We start from the raw sequence: 19,416 nt of genomic DNA on the forward strand, positions 1-19,416 counted from the left end.
AATGGCACAGGAGATGGTTACAGGTGCAGGAATAGCACAGGAAATGGTTACAGGTGCAGGCATAGCACAGGAGATGGTTACAGGTGCAGGCATGGTACAGAAGATGGCTGCAGGCTATGGACTTACTACAGGAGATGGTTAGAGACTGCGGACATATTACAGGAGATGGTTAGAGATTGCGGACATACTACAGGAGATGGTTACAGGCCACGGACATGGCACAGGAGATGGTTACAGATGCAGGCATGGTACAGGAGATGGCTACAAGCTGCGGGTATGGCACAGGACTCCGGAGATGATTACAGGCTGCGGACATGATATGGTTCAAATCACAATCCAGCCACCTAAGTGGCACTGACAGATGCCCAGCGGATGGCTCTCCTGCCCCCCCATCCAGTCATCCGCTCTGGCCCCTAGGCAGACTCCCATGGCCCAGTGGGTGGCCTCTTAACTGTTGGCTAATTGTCTGCTATCTCTCCATAGTTACTCAGCTGTTGATGATATCCTGCTTGTCAGTCCTGCCTACTTAAGCCCTCAAGTCCAGAGGATCTCTGCCTTCACCTTGGTCAACATCACAGAAACTATCTCCTGCCATCCTGTTCATGACTTGCTTTGCTGACATCCCTTCTGGCTCCAGATCCTGCTTGCTGTTCCACTACATTGATCCCTGACTTCTGGCTTGGCCAACAATCTGTTCCGGTTACTGAACAGATTGACTACGTTGTTCTTTTTACTTTTATTATTAAACAAGTGTGATTTAACTGTACTTCTGTCTCGGCCTGATTTTGTGGTTCCTGACAAAGTCGGCCGAAGGCCATTTTTTCCATGGACAGCCACTGTCCATAAATGGACATTTATGGACTAGGGTAACCACATGTCCCGGATTGCCCAGTATAGTCATGCTTTTTTTAGGGCTGTCCTGGGCCCCGGACACCTTCATTCTTGGACAATGCAGTGTTCCAGAACGAAACTGACACAGCCTCCCTAACGATGAGCCCACAATGGAATCTGTCACTCCTTTCCCTCCTATGCAGCTATCATCAGGTTCTTAAGAAGCGGGGCCAGGGAATCTGGAAGCCCCTTTAATGGGGGGCCCCCCATGTGAATGAGTATGATGGGGGGGCGACCACAGACAGGTGAAAGGTAGACCACGAACAGGTCTCCACCACCAACTCCACAGGTATTCCCCACTACCAGCCGCACCTTCGGTTCTTTTCTCTCTCCTTGATCAGTGAACAGCGGGGAGCGAGAGCCAGCACAGCCCAGGGCAGAGGGCAAGAGGAGGAGCTGGCAAGGTTAACTTTTTAAGTTAACCCACAGGTGATTGGTTGCTAGCTCCTAAGCAACCAATCACCAGCTTGTTAATGTGAAAAGTCACTCAGCCAGCTCCTGCCCTCTGTCCAGAACTTTGCTTTCTCCCGATCTCCGCAGAGGTCATGCAATGGAACTATGCCATGGAACACTGCTATGGGAAGGAAGGGGTCCAGAGGTCACTGCTAAAAGGGAAAGAAGAGGACACTACTGTGTAAGTGGGGTGATGTGAAGAGGCAGTGGATACTGCTCTGGGCAGGGCCACTCCATAACAGTGTCCTCTACCACCCTTCACATCACCGCCCACCGAACTCTGCATGAGCGCAACACACTCCTGATCCCTGCATTCTGAGCACAACGCACTCCTTGACCCTGCATTCTGAGCGCAACGCACTCCTGATCCCTGCATTCTGAGTGTAATGCACTCATGATCCCCGCACTCTCTTGTGATACTTATTTTATTTTTGTGCTCACAAATACACTCCATTCATCATCTACGTTTGGGGTTAACAATGTATTATCACCCGCAGTAGCTCACAAAGGCAGTGCATTTTGAACACGGTGCAGGAAACGCACATAAAACATGCCTTTCTGGTGCTGTGTTCTAGTGTGAACCGACCCTAACAACAGGACACTGTGCCCGGTGATCTTTGATTTCGCTGTCGTCAAGTAGATCTCCATCTCTCTAAGGTTGCCTACTGCTGGAATATGGGGTACATGGTACCCCTACCCATTCACCCAAAAAAGTGTCAAAAAGTAATAAAAACACACAATTAAAAAAAATAGAAAAAGTGTACCCCGATGTAAATCCATCATCAGTCATGCTGCCACCGCCATTGTCATCATCAGGCCCGGAAAAAAAAAAACGCTTATGCCGTGTCCGTCGGACCGGTCTTCCCGACAGACTTTTGGCTGAGTTCCAACGGACTTTCCGATCGAACAGACTTGGCCACACACAAGCACACCAAAGTCCGAAAGATTCGAATGTGATGACATACCACCGGACTAGAATAAGGAAGTTCATAGCCATTATCCAATAGCTGCCCTAGCGTCAGTTTTCGTCCATCGGACTAGCATACAGAAGAGCGGATTTTTCGACCGTACTCGAGTCCGTCGGAAAGATTTGAAATATGTTTTATTTCTAGGTCCGTCTGACTTTTGGGAAAAAAAAGTCCCCTGGAGCCCATACACGAACGTAATATCCGACGGATTCATTCCATCGGACCTAGTCTGTCAAAAAGTCTGGTCGTGTGTACGCGGCACTATGATGTCCATGAAGGCTGGCTGCCTACTGCAGGCTCTGCTGTTTGACAGTTCTTGGATAGGTAACAGGCGGGACCACCTGGCAAAGTCACCTGTGGCACCGCCCCTTGTGGCGTCATCGACCCAGCACGCACTGGTCTGGGACATCACAAGGGGGCACTGCCACCAGGTGAAGTTACCAGGTGGCCCCGCCCTTATCTATATAACAACTATCAAATGGCAGCAGTAGGTGGCCAGCCTTCATGGACGGTGGAGCATTTTTTTTTAGGGGGGTGGGGTGGGCGGCGTGATTGATGATAAATTGACATGGGGGGACACTGTTTTGTTTTGTTTTAATAAAGGAATTGTCAAAAACTGTGTTTTTATTACTTTTTTACACTTTTTTGGGGAACGTATCCCATACTCATTTAAATGGGGGGCAGGATATGGGGCCCCTCTGTTAAAGGGGGTTTCCAGGTTCCAATAAACCCTCTGCCCATATACCCCCACAACCATCGGCCAGGGTTACGGGGAAGAGGCCCTTGACCCCAACCGCAATACTTAAAGGAAATTTTTGTTTTTTAATGTTGCAATTTAAGCATCATTAAAATCACTGCTCCTGATAAAAATTATCATTTTTAAAATCTGCACATTGTATACCACCTGACTAAACTGGTAACCACTGTTTGTTTTTCCAAAAATTGGCAAAAAAAGTAATAAAATCATCCTTCTTTGGGAAGGTGGGGGGTGTCCCTGAATGGCAGTTTTTAAATGTGGTCATCCTATTATGGACAGGCTGCAAATGGTTTAACCCCGGTATCCTCTTCTTCAGCGGGCGGTCCGCTACAAGACAAAAGTGGTCCCTGGGGCAGATTCGCAGCGAGATCACTTTTATCAGTGCCGCGATCCAGTGCCTGAGGCGATTGCGTCCTACTGCTTGTTCAATATGGAGACGAGTGAGGGGAAGATAGCCCCCACCTGTCCCCATACAATTGCTGGGCGGAAGCGATGTCAAAACGTCACTTCCGCCCACAGCTCTTAAAGGGCCAATTTTTTTAAACAATTTTTTAAAATTACATTTTATTTTTTATTTTTTTTAGTCTAAATATGAGATCTGAGGACTTTTTGACCTCAGATCTCAGATTTAAGAGGACTTGCTGTGTTTTTTCTATTACAAGGGATGTTTACATTCCTTGTAATAGGAATAAAAGTGACATTTTTTTTAAACAGTGTAAAAATAAAAGGTAAAATAAATAATAATAATAAAAAAAATGCTTTAAGCGCGCCCCGTCCCGCCGAGCGCGCGTGCAAAAGCGAACGCATATGTGAGTAGCGCAGTGCATATGAAACTGTGTTCAAACCACACATGTGAGGTATCGCCGTGATCGGTAGAGTGAGAGCAATAATTCTGGCTCTGGAGCTCCTCTGTAACGCAAAATATGCAACCTGTAGAATTTTTTAAACATCGCCTATGGAGATTTTTAGGGTAAATGTTTGTCGCCATTCCACGAGCAGGGGCGCAATTTTGAAGCATGGCATGTTGGGTATCAATTTACTTGGCGTAATATTATCTTTCACAGTATAAAAAAAATGGGCTAATTTTACTGCTGTCTTATTTTTTTATTCAAAAAAGTAAATTTTTTACAAAAAAAGTTCGCTTGTAAGACTGCTGCGCAAATATGGTGTGAAAAAAAAGTATTGCAAGGACCACCATTTTATTCTGTAGAAACAAAGACTGGTGATAAAGCATCAGTGGAGACACCTTTTTCCCATATTAACTCTTACAGGAGAGAATTTCCCTTCCTAGAGGTAGATTTCCTCTCACTTCCTGTTGTCTCCCTCCGTTTGTAAGTAGGGGACTGCCTGTATATTGTTTCATACCATTGTGAATCATTGATCTATGTACCATTGGCGAAATGTTTATATGTTGCATGTGCTAAATAAAATATGTATGAATTTTATGGAATGATACGTACCCTTTATAAGTCCCATGAGCACTCTGATTGTATGAGCTAGTACTATCTAGAGGCATATCTATGGATATTAGATGTTTTATGTGCCTTAAATTCTCATTACTGGGACAGATTGTGTTATTTCAGTAAGAATGTAGAAAATAAATTAGAATGCTGTAAAAATCTTACCTGGCGTGTTGTCTCTGCGGCTTGTAAACTGATGTGGACTTTGGCCTTGAGCACAGCAGATGAACTCGCATGACACAGCTGCCTGGAAGCCATGAGATGTGGACCTTTATTACCAAACATGAAAATTTGTCTCTGCGGACTGGAGGTTTGACATAATTAGCTGAATGATCAGACAGGGAGTAACTGTAAGGCCCCTTTCACACAGGACGGATCAGTAATGATCCGCTTGCTCAGCGGGGATCGCTCCGTTGTCCCCGCTGAGCCGGCGCTGGACAGGGTGGTCTCTGCACACTGTGCAGGGACCGCCCTGTCAGCTCTCCGCTCTCCTCTATGGGGATCGGATGAGCACGGACCGTCTGTCCATGTTCATCCGATCCGCTCTGCAAACGGATAGAAAAATAGGATTTTCCTCTGTCTGCAGAATCGGACAATTGCGGAGGCGGACAATAGCTGTTTATCCGAAGACACCCGCTATCCCATAGGAATGCATGTATGTCCGTATATCATCCGCAAATGGATGGATGAAATACGGACATACTGTCCGCATGTGTGAAAGGGGCCTAATTTGTGCTTTGCTAAACAGCTACAAAGTTAGAATCAGTAAGGCCCCCTTCACACGGGGGGCGATCCAATCAGGTCCGTCTGTCAGTTTTTCAGGCGGACCTGATCAGGGCCTCCATTCCCTCCTATGGAGCAGCGGATGTCAGCAGTGACATGTCCACTGACACCCACTGCTATCCAAACTGACCCTCTTCATGAAATGCAAACGGATGGTGACCCTATTTTCCATCGGATCAGATGGGATTGGATGAAACCGGACAAGCGGTCTAGTTTCATCCGATCTCCCCATAGAGGAGAACGGGACTCTGACAGGTCCCTCTCAGCACAGTGAGTGGAGATGGACCTAACGGACCGCCTGTATGAAAGGACCCTAAGCCCACAGTTACACTGAGGATAGGTTTTTGAATCGTGCAAGTTCAGATGAACTCACACAATTTCAAACCAGCATTTCAGTCTGACTTGGGGGGCGATTTGACAGACATCTGTGCAGGTTCAGGCAAAAATAGTACAGTTTGGGAGACGGCCGCAAAGTCAGCGCCGCACCGATTCAGACGTGTCATTTCTGGCAATAGGCTCCAATTTAGCATGTGATTTGACAGGTCAAATCGCATGGCAAATCGGGCCAATGAGAGTGTGTCATAAACCACATGACCGCATATTTGTGTGTGACCAGTGCCAAGGGGTTAAAATGATATATATAGAATCTTATGCAGCACCTTGGTTTTAAAGCAGGGTTGCTCCTCACTAGAGATGGCCGAACGGTTCGCCCGGCGGTCGGTTCGCGGTGAATTTTGGCTGTTCGCGGTCCTCCTGATCGGCGGACTATTGCCGCCGTTCGCACGGCGGACTTCCGTGTTTACTGTGTAAAAGAACGTTGACCTATGATGACACATCCATGATGGGGTACAGGACAGCCAATTGAGACATTACAGCACATGGACACTTGGAAATTCCCCCTAACTTATAAATAGACCCGATCTGGTGGCCATTTTACATTCTTTCTTCTGTCACTATAGGGAGAGGTTGCTGTGTAGAGCAGGGAGAGACTGCAGTGACCCAAATCGCTAGCTATTAGGTCCACAAAAGTTCTTTTAAGGACTGGTATCATGGTTTAGGTGTTAGGTGTAGTTCAGGATATAGGTTTGAGGCACTGCTGTGCTAGTGATTGTTGCAGCAGCCTGTCTTTTGTCAGTGTAGAGAGAGGGACAGGACACTGTGTGCAGCAGGGACATTCAGTTTAATCATTAGCTGTTACTATTGGGGCCACAAAAGTCCTTTTCAGGACTGGTATGGTAAAGTAGTACAGGATATAGTTTTGAGTGCTATTCAAGTTATTGTTCCAGCAGCCTGTGTTTTGTCAGTTTAAATAGGGACAGGCAGGAAGCTGTGTGTGGCAGTGAGGGACAGTCAGTTTAATCAGTAGCTGTTACTATTAGGTCCACAAAGGTTCTTTTCAGGACTGGTATGGTAATAGGCTTGTACACGTATAATATTCTTTCTTCCAAATATAGAAAGAATATTATACTTGACTGCTGCCCTTCTGCTGCAGTAGTCCTTTATGAGTATAGGGACTGAGGTACAGTCTGCTAATCATTCACAACCTACTATTTCCACAAAGGTCCTTATAAGGACTGGTAAGGTATAGGGTACTACAGTACATAGGGTTGAGTGAGGTACAGTCTGCTATTCCTTAAGGACTGGTATAGGTCCACAATATAAAGGGTTGAGGTGCACTACTGCTGACTGCTGCCCTTCTGATGCAGTAGTCCTTTATCAGTATAGGGACTGAGGTACAGTCTGCTAATCATTCACAGCCTACTAGTTCCACAAAGGTCCTTATAAGGACTGGTAAGGTATAGGGTACTACAGTACATAGGGTTGAGTGAGGTACAGTCTGCTATTCCTTAAGGACTGGTATAGGTCCACAATATATGGGGTTGAGGTACACTACTGCTGACTGCTGCCCTATACTGCAGCAGTCCTTTATTAGTATAGGGACTGAGGTACAGTCTGCTAATCATTCACAACCTACTAGTTCCACAAAGGTCCTTATAAGGACTGGTAAGGTATAGGGTACTACAGTACATAGGGTTGAGTGAGGTACAGTCTGCTATTCCTTAAGGACTGGTATAGGTCCACGATATATAGGGTTGAGGTGCACTACTGCTGACTGCTGCCCTATACTGCAGCAGTCCTTTATCAGTATAGGGACTGAGAGTTTTGTCACAGGGTCATTTAAAAAATGACAGGCAGAGGAAGAGGCAGGCCCTTCCGCAGGGGTGGTAGGGGTAGGGCAGGAGCAACAGGCTTGAGCCAAAGTGGGAAGTTACAGAAGGTGCGTTCAATTACTTTAAAGGACGCACCAGACTTGGTTGAGTGGCTCACTCAGCCTTACTCTTCTGCACCCTCCTCATCCTCTCGATCTGCACCCTCTTCTTCACTCTCTGCTATGTGCACCCCCAAAGACACTACCACCAACAACACCACCACCACCACCACCACCACATACCTTCCGCTTGAGTCACAGGAATTATTTTTCGATCCATAGCAAGACATTTCTGATGCGCAGCCACTCTTGGCATTGGATCAGGAAGAGGAGGTAGCAAGAACCGCCACTCAGCAGTCTGACGACAGTACCCAGATCAGCCCAATGAGGAGGTTGGTCCCCGGTGTTGCTGCCTACTCCGAGATCTCTACTTATAGCGGTGGGGAAGGTGACACTGATGATGACGTGTCTAGTGATGTCACGTGGGTGCCCACAAGAGAGGAAGAGGAGGGGAGTTCAGAGGGAGATATGGACCAGGAGATAGGGAGGAGAAGCAGGAATAACTTACATTGCACAGGAGGGACAAAGCAGACTGCTAATGTATCAGGAGCGAGTCATCGACCATGTACGGTCACATCTGGCGCTCCTAGGACGCCGGCACATGGCTCCGCAGTGTGGGCTTTTTTTAACGTGTCCACTGCTGACAATAGTGTTGCCATCTGCAATCTTTGCAGTCAACGCATTACTCGCGGTAAGCCCAACACTCACCTAGGGACGACCGCCTTAAGAAGGCACATGAGCAGCTATCACCGAGCCCAGTGGGAGCAACGGAACACACAAAGCCACACTCCAGGCTCTCACCGTCCAGCCTCGTCTTCTACTTCTCCTTCTCCTCTCTCCTCACAATTGTCCTTTACTCCACCTTCCATCATGCCAAGCTCACGTTTTTCTGCAAAAAGGCAGGCTTCCGTCGCCCTAATGTTCGAGCGTAAAAAAATGATGACCCTGGATAACCCTCTTGCCCAATGGTTGACGGCTGGCTTGTCAGAACTGATAGCCCACCAACTACGGCCATATTAACTGGTGGACTCGGAGGCCTTTCGAAAATTGGTGGCCATTGGAACACCACAATGGAAGGTCCCAGGAAGGAAGTATTTCTCACAGAGGGGCATCCCAGAGCTATATGGCCATGTTCAGCGGCAAGTGAATGTATCTCTGGCACACAGTGTCGGTGCCAAGATACATCTGACCACAGACAAGTGGTCTAGCAAACGCGGGCAGGGAAGGTATATCACTTTTACTGCCCACTGGGTGAACCTTCTGACGGCTGTCAAGCATGTAACCAGTGGCATCCGTGTAGATTTGGTTTTACCGCCACGGGTTGCATGCAGGCCTGGCTCTTCTTCTCCTCCTCCTCCTACTCCATCCTCCTTCCTCTCCTCCTTGGCTGACTCCTCCTTTTCCGCTGCTAGCGTCTCTTCCGCTGCGCCGCCCAAGCTCCCCAGAACATATTCGACATGCCAGGTGAGACGTTGCCGTGCCGTGCTGCGTCTGTTGTGCCTGGAAGCCAAGAGCCACACTGGCCCGGCACTCCTTTCAGCTTTGCGTTCACAGGCAGATCAGTTGGCTAACACCGCTCAATTTGACAGTTGGTAAAGTGGTGTGTGACAATGGTGCCAATCTGCTTAGCGCATTGAAACAGGGCAAAATTACGCACGTGCCATGCATGGCACACGTCTTAAACTTGGTCGTGCAGCGATTCGTTGTCAAATACCCTGGGGTCCAAATCTCAGCCCATTTCAGAAGATCTTACACGGCCATGGCTCGCCTTGGCTCGCCTTGGCTCGCCTTGCTGACATTCAGCGGTGACACAATCTGCCGGTCAGACGTCTTATTTGCGATTGCCCGATGCGATGGAACTCAACCTTCTATATGCTTGATAGGCTGCTCCAGCAGAAACGTGCAGTTAACGTCTACCTGTATGAACTCTGCGGCAGAACAGGTTCTGGGGAGCTGGGTTATTTTTCACCGCGCCAGTGGCTGCTCATGCGCGACGCATGCAGACTTCTGCGGCCATTTGAGGAGATCACCAAACTGGTCAGTCGCAGCCATGGCGCCATCAGTGACATGGTACCTTATGCCTTCTTTATGGAGCATGCATTGCGTTGTGTCATTGATCAAGCTGTGGAGGAGCAGGAGCGGGAAGATGAGGAAGTCGCAATGCTGGATGAATTCCCAGGGGGGGCTACTCTATCTGAGACAAGTGAACAACAGGAGTCTGAAGAGGAGTCAGAGGAGGATAGTGCCGGGGCGGATGAGGAGGAGCAAGAAGAGCATGCTTTAAACCTTTCTGGGATCCCTGTTGTGCGTGGATGGGGAGAGGAGAATAAAGAGGACGACATTATCCTGGATGATGAGCAGGAGCCAGGCCACCACACCGCTTCCAGTTTAGTGCAAATGGGGGCCTTCATACTCCAGTGTTTTAATAGGGACCCCCATAAAAAAAAGCATAAGGGTCAAGGACCAGTACTGGGTGGCAACGTACTTAGACCCCCGGTACAAACACAAAATGGCGGAAATGTTACCGCTGTCACAGAGGGCTGTCAGAATGGAGCACTTCCAGGCCTTGCTTCGAGAAATGCTTCATTCTGCTTTTGCGTGTGCTGGCAGAGGAGAAATTCCCACTCCCAGAGAAGGAGTTGCGGGTACCAATCCAACAGCGCCTGCACGAAGAGGCCGGTTTGAAGATGTGTTGGTGACTTCTGATATGAGGTCATTCTTTCAGCCGACCCATCGACAGGTGTCATCTGGATCCAGCATCAGGGAATGCCTAGACCGTCAGGTGTCCGACTACATCGGGTTAACGGCCGATGTGGACGCTCTGAGGAGTGATGAACCCCTGGACTACTGGGTGGGCAGGCTTGACCTCTGGCCAGAGCTTGCCCAATTTGCAATCGAACTGTTGGCTTCCCCCTCGTCCAGTGTCCTGTCCGAAAGGACGGTCAGCGCAGCAGGGGGGATCGTGACCGATAAGCATACTCGCCTAGCTCACGACAGTGTTAACTATCTCACATTTCTAAAAATGAATGAGGCATGGATCTCGAGGAATTCAACACATGTGACCAGTAGACCATGTATATGTCTATAAACGATTTTTTTAATTGAGCACACAACCTTTCTTCATTTGGCTCACTTCCTTGTCCAAAAAAAGCACACCGTACTATATGCCCGTACCCTCCTGTTTGAAGAGGTTGAGCGGTGTCATATTTTTGGGGCCCAGCAGCAAGTTGCTGGTATCAGTGCTGCTGTTAGTGCTCTCTATCATGGTGAAGGTGTCAGATCACTCTATCACGGTGCAGGTGTCAGTGCTCTATATCACGGTGCTGGTGCTGGTGATCATCTCCTGCACCCTCTTCTTTGCCTACCCTCACCTTCCCTCGCCTACATTGTCTCAAGATTCCTGAATTTTCTGAATTTCACATATAAAAAAAGAATGCTTGTAGTTGTCGATCCCAGATTCACCTCATACATATGTTATGTCACGGTGCTGGTGTCAGATCACTCTATCACGGTGCAGGTGTCAGTGCTCTATATCGCGGTGCTGGTGCTGGTGGTCATCTCCTGCACCCTCTTCTTTGCCTACCCTGGCCTTCCCTCGCCTCCATTGTCTCAATGTTCATGAATTTTCTGAATTTCACATATAAAAAAAGAATGCTTGTAGTTGTCGATCCCAGATTTACCTCATACATGTGTTATGTCACGGTGCTGGTATCAGGTCACTCTATCGTGGTGCAGGTGTCAGTGCAATATATCACGGTGCTGGTGCTGGTGATCATCTCCTGCACCCTCTTCTTTGCCTATCCTCACCTTCCCTCACCTCCATTGTCTCAAGATTCCTGAATTTTCAGGATTTCACATATAAAAAAAGAATGCTTGTAGTTGTCGATCCCAGATTCACCTCATACATGTGTTATGTCACGGTGCTGGTGTCATATCACTCTATCACGGTGCAGGTTTCAGTGCTCTATATCATGGTGCTGGTTCTTGTGATCATCTCCTGCACCCTCTTCTTTGCCTACCCTGACCTTCCCTCGCCTCCATTGTCTCAAGATTTCAGAATTTTCAGAATTTCACATATAAAAAAAAGAATGCTTGTAGTTGTCGATCCTAGATTCACCTCATACATGTGTTATGTCACGGTGCTGGTGTCAGATCACTCTATCGCGGTGCAGGTGTCAGTGCTCTATATCACGGTGCTGGTGATCATCTCCTGCACCCTATTCTTTGCCTACCCTCACCTTCCCTCGCCTACATTGTCTCAAGATTCCTGAATTTTCAGAATTTCACATATAAAAAAATAATGCTTGTAGTTGTCGATCCCAGATTCACCTCATACATGTGTTATGTCACGGTGCTGGTGTCAGGTCACTCTATCACGGTGCAGGTGTCAGTGCTCTATATCACGGTGCTGGTGCTGGTGATCATCTCCTTCACCCTCTTCTTTGCCTACCCTGACCTTCCCTCGCCTCCATTGTCTCAAGATTTCAGAATTTTCAGAATTTCACATATAAAAAAAAGAATGCTTGTAGTTGTCGATCCCAGATTCACCTCATACATGTGTTATGTCACGGTGTTGGTGTCAGATCACTCTATCACGGTGCAGGTGTCAGTGCTCTATATCACGGTGCTGGTGATCATCTCCTGCACCCTCTTCTTTGCCTACCCTGACCTTCCCTCGCCTCCATTGTCTCAAGATTCCTGAATTTTCAGAATTTCACATATAAAAAAAAAATGCTTGTAGTTGTCGATCCCAGATTCACCTCATACATGTGTTATGTCACGGTGCTGGTGTCAGATCACTCTATCACGGTGCAGGTGTCAGTGCTCTATATCACGGTGCTGGTGCTGGTGATCATCTCCTGCACCCTCTTCTTTGCCTACCCTGACCTTCCCTCGCCTACATTGTCTCAAGATTCCTGAATTTTCAGAATTTCACATATAAAAATAGAATGCTTGTAGTTGTCGATCCCAGATTCACCTCATACATGTGTTATGTCACGGTGTTGGTGTCAGATCACTCTATCACGGTGCAGGTGTCAGTGCTCTATATCACGGTGCTGGTGCTGGTAATCATCTCCTGCACCCTCTTCTTTGCCCACCCTCACCTTCCCTCGCCTCCATTGTCTCAAGATTCCTGAATTTTCAGAATTTCACATATAAAAAAAGAATGCTTGTAGTCGTCAATCCCAGATTCACCTCATGCACAGCTAGTAATTATTTTGTGGCTGCAAATATGACCTGTAGGTTTGTAAAATTCACCATCCCTGTGCTGTGCTGACTTCCTCCTGAGGCTGTACCTCTGCTGTGCATATTATGAGGGGCTCCCACCATCCCTGTGCTATGCTCATTATGAGGGGCTCACACCATCCCTGTGCTATGCTCATTATGAGGGGCTCCCACCATCCCTGTGCTGACTTCTTCCTGGGGCTGCTTATTATGAGGGGCTCCCACCATCCCTGTGTTATGCTGACATCCTCCTAGGGCTGCTTATTATGAGGGGCTCCCACCATCCCTGTGCTGTGCTGACTTCCTCCTGGGGCTGTACCTCTGCTGTGCCTATTATGAGGGGCTCCCACCATCCCTGTGCTATGCTCATTATGAGGGGCTCCCACCATCCCTGTGCTGTGCTGACTTCCTCCTGGGGCTGCTTATTATGAGGGGCTCCCACCATCCCTGTGCTATGCTGACATCCTCCTGGGGCTGCTTATTATGAGGGGCTCCCACCATCCCTGTGCTGTGCTGACTTCCTCCTGAGGCTATACCTCTGCTGTGCATATTATGAGGGGCTCCCACCATCCCTGTGCTATGCTCATTATGAGGGGCTCACACCATCCCTGTGCTATGCTCATTAGTAGGGGCCCCCACCATCCCTGTGCTGACTTCTTCCTGGGGCTGCTTATTATGAGGGGCTCCCACCATCCCTGTGCTATGCTGACATCCTCCTGGGGCTGCTTATTATTAGGGGCTCCCACCATCACTGTGCTGTGCTGACTTCCTCCTGGGGCTGTACCTCTGCTGTGCATATTATGAGGGGCTCCCACCGTCCCTGTGCTAAGCTCATTATGAGGGGCTCCCACCGTCCCTGTGCTATGCTCATTATGAGGGGCTCCCACCATCCCTGTGCTATGCTCATTATGAGGGGCTGCCACCATCCCTGTGCTATGCTGACATCCTCCTGGGGTTGCTTATTATGAGGGGCTCCCACCATCCCGGTGCTGTGCTGACTTCCTCCTGGGGCTGTACCGCTGCTGTGCATATTATGAGGGGCACCCACCATCCCTGTGCTATGCTCATTATGTGGGGCTCCCACCATCCCTGTGCTATGCTGACTTCCTCCTGGGGCTGCTTACGGTGCAGGTGTCAGTGCTGTATATCACGGTGCTGGTGTCAGTGCTCTCTATCACGGTGCTGGTGTCAGATCACTCTATCACGGTGCAGGTGTCATTGCTGTATGTCACGCTGCTGATGTCAGTGCTGTATATCACGGTGCTGGTGTCAGTGCTGTATATCACGGTGCTGGTGTCAGTGCTTTATGTCACGCTGCTGATGTCAGTGCTCTCTATCACGGTGCTGGTGTCAGATCACTCTATCATGGTGCAGGTGTCATTGCTGTATGTTAAGCTGCTGGTGATCATCTCCTGCACCCTCTTCTTTGCCTACCCTGACCTTCCCTCTCCTCCATTGCCTTCATGCGCTCCACAGTCCTGAATTGTCACAATTTCACATATAAAAAAAGAATGCTTGTAGTTGTCGATAACAGATTCACCTCATGCATGTGTTATGTCATTGGCCATGTGGTGGGACTATGTTTGCACAGCTGGTAATTATTTTGAGGCTGCAAATTTGACCTGTAGATTTGCAAAATTCGCCTTCCATTGAAGTCAATGGCACCCGCTGCGAACGTTCCGGTTTGCGAACTATCGGTTTGCGGTCCGCGTTCACGAAACGTCCCGTCGGAAGTTCGTCCATCACTAGATGTCAGTGTATGACGTTGCTCTTTATTAAATGTTTTCACAGTTCTTCTGGAAGGGGAGGGCATCATTAGGGAAGTCAACAGTGTCAGTACAGCAATGGACAGTGTCTAAATTATTTAAATTTTTGTTTTGTTTTTTATGTTTTTTTTTTATTATTTATTATTGGTCATTTTTTCACAATGCTTTTGGGGGAGGGGGTTAGGACAGTGTAAGGTAATGGACCGTGTCATTTAAAAAAAAATAAAAAAAAATTCATTTTTTATTATTATTTACAATTTCTTATTTTTTCCATAATTATTTTTAACAATTTTCTTTTTTATTTATTTTTATGGGGAAGGTGTGGACAATGTCAGTAATTTTTATTTTACTTTGGTATTATTATTGACAATTTTTTTTTTCAAATTTAATTTTTCATAAGTTATTCAATTAGCCCTGTTGGGTCTTTGGTGAGATGTTGTTACTTAGGCCTACATGCTGTCTTATGCTGCGTACACACGTAGCAGACTATCCGGCGGAATTAGTCTGGCGGACTTACCGCCGGACTGTCCGCCGGACTTTCCGAACGAGCTACTTGCCCACACACGGCACTTTTTCAGCGGACTAATACGGCGTACTAAGTCCGCCGGGCTATCAGACGCACTTTTCAAATGAACGGACTTGCTCACACAGGCGGAGGAAAGTCCGCTCATTTTGAGCACGTCTCCAGGTAGCCCGGGCCAGCGAAGGAGGCATCGCTGGCCCCGTCACCTGTTATGGACTTAAAGGGGAATACCTACGCCGAAAAATCAGCGTGGGGGTCCCCCCTAGGTCCATATCAGACCCTTATCCAAGCCTGCTACCCGGCCGGCCAGGAAAGGGGGTGGGGACGAGCGAGCGCCCCCCCCCCCCTCCTGAGCCGTACCAGGCCCCCCCCCCCAAAGCACCCTGTCCACATGTTGATGAGGACAAGGGCCTCTTCCCGACAACCCTGGCCATTGGTTATCAGGGTCTGCGGGCGGGGGGTTTATCGGAATCCGGGAGCCCCCTTTAATAAGGGGGCCCCCGGATACCTGCCCCCCACCCTATGTGAATGAGTATGGGGTACAATGTACCCCTACCCATTCGCCTGTAAAAAAAAAAACACAACACACAAGGGTTAAAATAGTTTATTGCATCGCTCCGGGGGTCTTCTGTCCGTCTTCGGGGGTCTTCTCGCCGGACTCCTCCGCTATCTTCTGCTAGCTCTTTTACTAGCAGAGGAGCCCGGCTTTCTTCTTCGCCGCCACCCTCTTCTTCCGACTTCAGGGGTCTTGTCCCCCTCTTCGGGGATCTTGTCCCCCTCTTCGGTTCTTCTTGCCGGGCCACTGCGCCTTCTTCTAGCTCTTTTACAGGTGGTGGCCCGGTCTTTTGTCGCCGCTGTCGCCATCTTCTGTTCTTCTCATCTTCTTTTCAGATGTTGCCTCGTCGCTGCCTCCGCTCACAATGGCAGGGACGCGGCGAGCGGCGACTTATATAGGGACATCGACTGTGACATCATAATGGGCGGAGACATCATCCAGCGATGTCCCTATATAAGTCACTGCGCTCCATGTCCCTGCCATTGTGAGCGGAGGCAGCGACGAGGCAACATCTGAAGAGAAGAAGAGAAGAACAGAAGACAGCGACAGCCCCCCCCTTCCCCAAGGCACCCCCCCCCATGGGGGGCGCTCGTTCGTCCCTACCCCCTTTCCTGGCCGGCCGGGTAGCGTGCTCGGATAAGGGTCTAATGGGGACCTAGGGGGACCCCTACGCCGATTTTCCGACGTAGGGGTTCCCCTTTAAGTCCATAACAGGTGACGGGGCCAGCGACGCCTCCTTCGCTGGCCCCGGCTACCTGGAGACACGCTCAAAATGAGCAGACTTTTATCCGGGCTGGAAAAGTCAGTTCATTTCAAAGGTACGGCGGACTGGCACACACACGGCCGGATTGTCTGCCGAAATGTGAGTCCGGCGGACAAATTGGAGTGCAAAAATACTTTCTTAGTCCGCCGGACTTTTGGGTAAAAAAAAGTCAGCCGGAGTCTACACACGGGGGGATTGTCCGGCGGACTTGAGTCCGCCGGACTTTTCCACCGAATTGTTTGATCGTGTGTACGAGGCATTACTTCAACAGATGTTTCTTTCTAAAGTCTATAAAGAATGGGGGAGGGTCAGGTCAACACTCATAAAGCGGTTGTATAGTTACATTTTTAACTTTGACCTACAGGTAAGCCTATAAGACTTACCTGTAGGTAAAAAGAATATCTCCTAAACCTTTACGGTTTAGGAGATATTCCCCTCGCAATGAGCTGCTGACTTCAGAGTCGCATGCGCTCCGGGGATTCTTGGCTGAAAGTCTGGCAGACGCCAGACCCTGCCGGGAAGAAAACTTGACGATATTGCGGCTCTGCCGGAGCCGTTATACCCAGAAGGCACGCCGAGGGAATGTGTCAGCTGAGGGGGTTAGGGCAGTGTATCATTCAATAGGGCAATGGACCGTGTCATTTTTAACCATTTTATTTTTAATTATTATTTACAATTTCTTTTTTTTTTCATAATTATTTTTAACAATGTTTTATTTTATTATTATTTTTTTTAGGGGACAGGTGTAGACGGTGTCAGTAATTTTTATTTAACTTTTTAGTATTATTTACAATTTTTCTTTTTTTTTTTTACAATGTAGTGTTTTAATATTTTTTTTATTTTTTTAATCAGCCCTGTTGAGTGAGATTTGGTTTACTTAGGCCTACATGCTGCCTTTTTTTTTCAAAAATTATTTGTTTTTGAAAAAATATATATATATTTTTTGAGAAAAGTGTATCATTTCAATAGGGCAATGGACCGTGTCATTTTTTTTAACCATTTTATTTTTAATTATTATTTACAATTAATTTTTTTCATAATTATTTTTAACAATTATTTTTTATTTTTTGGGGGGGGGAGGTGTTTTATTTAATTTTTTTTTTTTTTACAATTTCATGTTTTAATATTTTTTACATTTTTTAAATCTGCCCTGTTGGGTGAGATTTGGTTTACTTAGGCCTACATGCTGCCTAATGCCGCGTACACACGATCAAACAAGCGGGTGGAAAGGTCCAGCAAACTCAAGTCCGCCGGACAATCCCCCCGTGTGTAGCCTCCGGCATACTTTTTTGACCCGAAAGTACGGCGGACTTAGAATGCCGTGTTGCACTCCAATCTTCACGCCGGACTCGCGTTTCGGCGGACAATCCGGCCGTGTGTATGCCAGTCCGCCGTACTTTTGAAATGAGCAGACTTTTCCCACCCGGAGAAAAGTCCGCTCATTTCGAGCGGGTCTCCAGATAGGCGGGGCCCGCGAAGGAGACGTTGCTGGCCCCACCGCCTGGTATGGACTTAAAGGGGAACCCCAACACCGAAAAAAATCGGCGTGGGGGTCCCCCCCAAGTCCACACCAGACCCTTGTCCGAGCACGCCGGCCAGGAAGGGGGGGGCGAGCGAGCGCCCCCCCTCCTGAGCCGTACCAGGCCGCGTGCCCTCAACATGGGGGTGCCTTGGGGAAGGGGGGGCCGCGCGGCCCCCCCACCCCAAAGCACCTTGTCCCCATGTTGATGAGGACAAGGGCCTCTTCCCGACAACCCTGGCCGTTGGTTGTGACATCCACCGAAGACCCCGCCCCTTGTCCCTATATAAGTCGACGCTTGCCCATTCCCTGTCATTGTGAGCGGAGGACTCGGCGAGGCAACATCTGAAGAAGAAGAAGAGAAGAACGGAAGGCGGCGGCGGCGACAGAAGACCGGGCCACTGCCTGTAAAAGAGCTAGAAGAAGGCGCGGTGGCCCGGCAGAAGAACCGAAGAGGGGGACAAGACCCCCGAAGTCGGAAGAAGAGGCCGGCGGCGAGGAAGAAAGCCGGACTCCTCCGCTAGCAAAAGAGCTACAAGAAGATAGCGGAGGAGTCTGGCGAGAAGACCCCCGAAGACGGAAGACCCCCGGAGCTGTGCAATAAAGTATTTTTATCTCGTGTGTTGTGTTTTTTTTGTACTTTTATTTTACAGGTGAATGGGTAGGGGTACATTGTACCCCATACTCATTCACATAGGGTGGGGGGCCGGTATCCGGGGGCCCCCTTATTAAAGGGGGCTCCCGGATTCCGATAAGCTCCCCGCCCGCAGACCCCGACAACCAACGGCCAGGGTTGTCGGGAAGAGGCCCTTGTCCTCATCAACATGGGGACAAGGTGCTTTGGGGTGGGGGGGCCGCGCGGCCCCCCCTTCCCCAAGGCACCCCCCATGTTGAGGGCACGCGGCCTGGTACGGCTCAGGAGGGGGGGGCGGCCGGGTAGCGTGCTCGGACAAGGGTCTGTTGTGGACTTGGGGGGACCCCCACGCCGATTTTTTTCGGCGTTGGGGTTCCTCTTTAAGTCCATACCAGGCGGCGGGGCCAGCGACGTCTCCTTCGCGGGCCCCGCCTACCTGGAGACCCGCTCGAAATGAGCGGACTTTCCTCCGCGTGTGTGGGCGAGTCCGTTCATTTCAAAAGTAGGGCGGATAGTACGGCGGACTTAGTACGCCGTATTAGTCCGCTGAAAAAGTGCCGTGTGTGGGCAAGTAGCCCGTTCGGAAAGTCCGACGGACTAAGTACGTCGGACAGACGGCTACGTGTGTACGCGGCTTTACTTCAACAGGTGTTCTCTTTACTGGGGGAGGGGTCAGGTCAACACTTCTCCTCTTGACAGTGAACTCAGCTTAAAATCAATGGGAGTGGGGGAGGGGTTATGAAAGAAAGCATTTCCCCTCTACATATAGGAATCAGCTGACAGGAGAGGGGTGGGGGAGGGGTGTGAAGAAGGATTTGGTTTTATATAACGGACGTCTGTTCTCTATA

General features: G+C 48.9%; 1 protein-coding gene across 1 annotated transcript in view; it reads right to left on the bottom strand.

Moving 5' to 3' along the window:
* Positions 1 to 4,809, bottom strand: part of UNC13D (unc-13 homolog D) — a 297,875-nt gene extending 293,066 nt beyond the window's left edge. Inside the window, exon 1 of the mRNA XM_077459688.1 lies at positions 4,695 to 4,809. The gene's annotated coding sequence lies outside the window, so the exon portion shown is untranslated. The remainder of the gene's footprint in view (positions 1 to 4,694) is intronic.
* Positions 4,810 to 19,416: the final 14,607 nt, after the last annotated feature.

This window comes from Lithobates pipiens, unplaced genomic scaffold (genome assembly GCF_037356315.1).
Source record: "Lithobates pipiens isolate NorthernLeopardFrog02 unplaced genomic scaffold, aLitPip1_a1.2 Scaffold_28, whole genome shotgun sequence".
Classification (NCBI taxonomy): domain Eukaryota; kingdom Metazoa; phylum Chordata; class Amphibia; order Anura; family Ranidae; genus Lithobates; species Lithobates pipiens.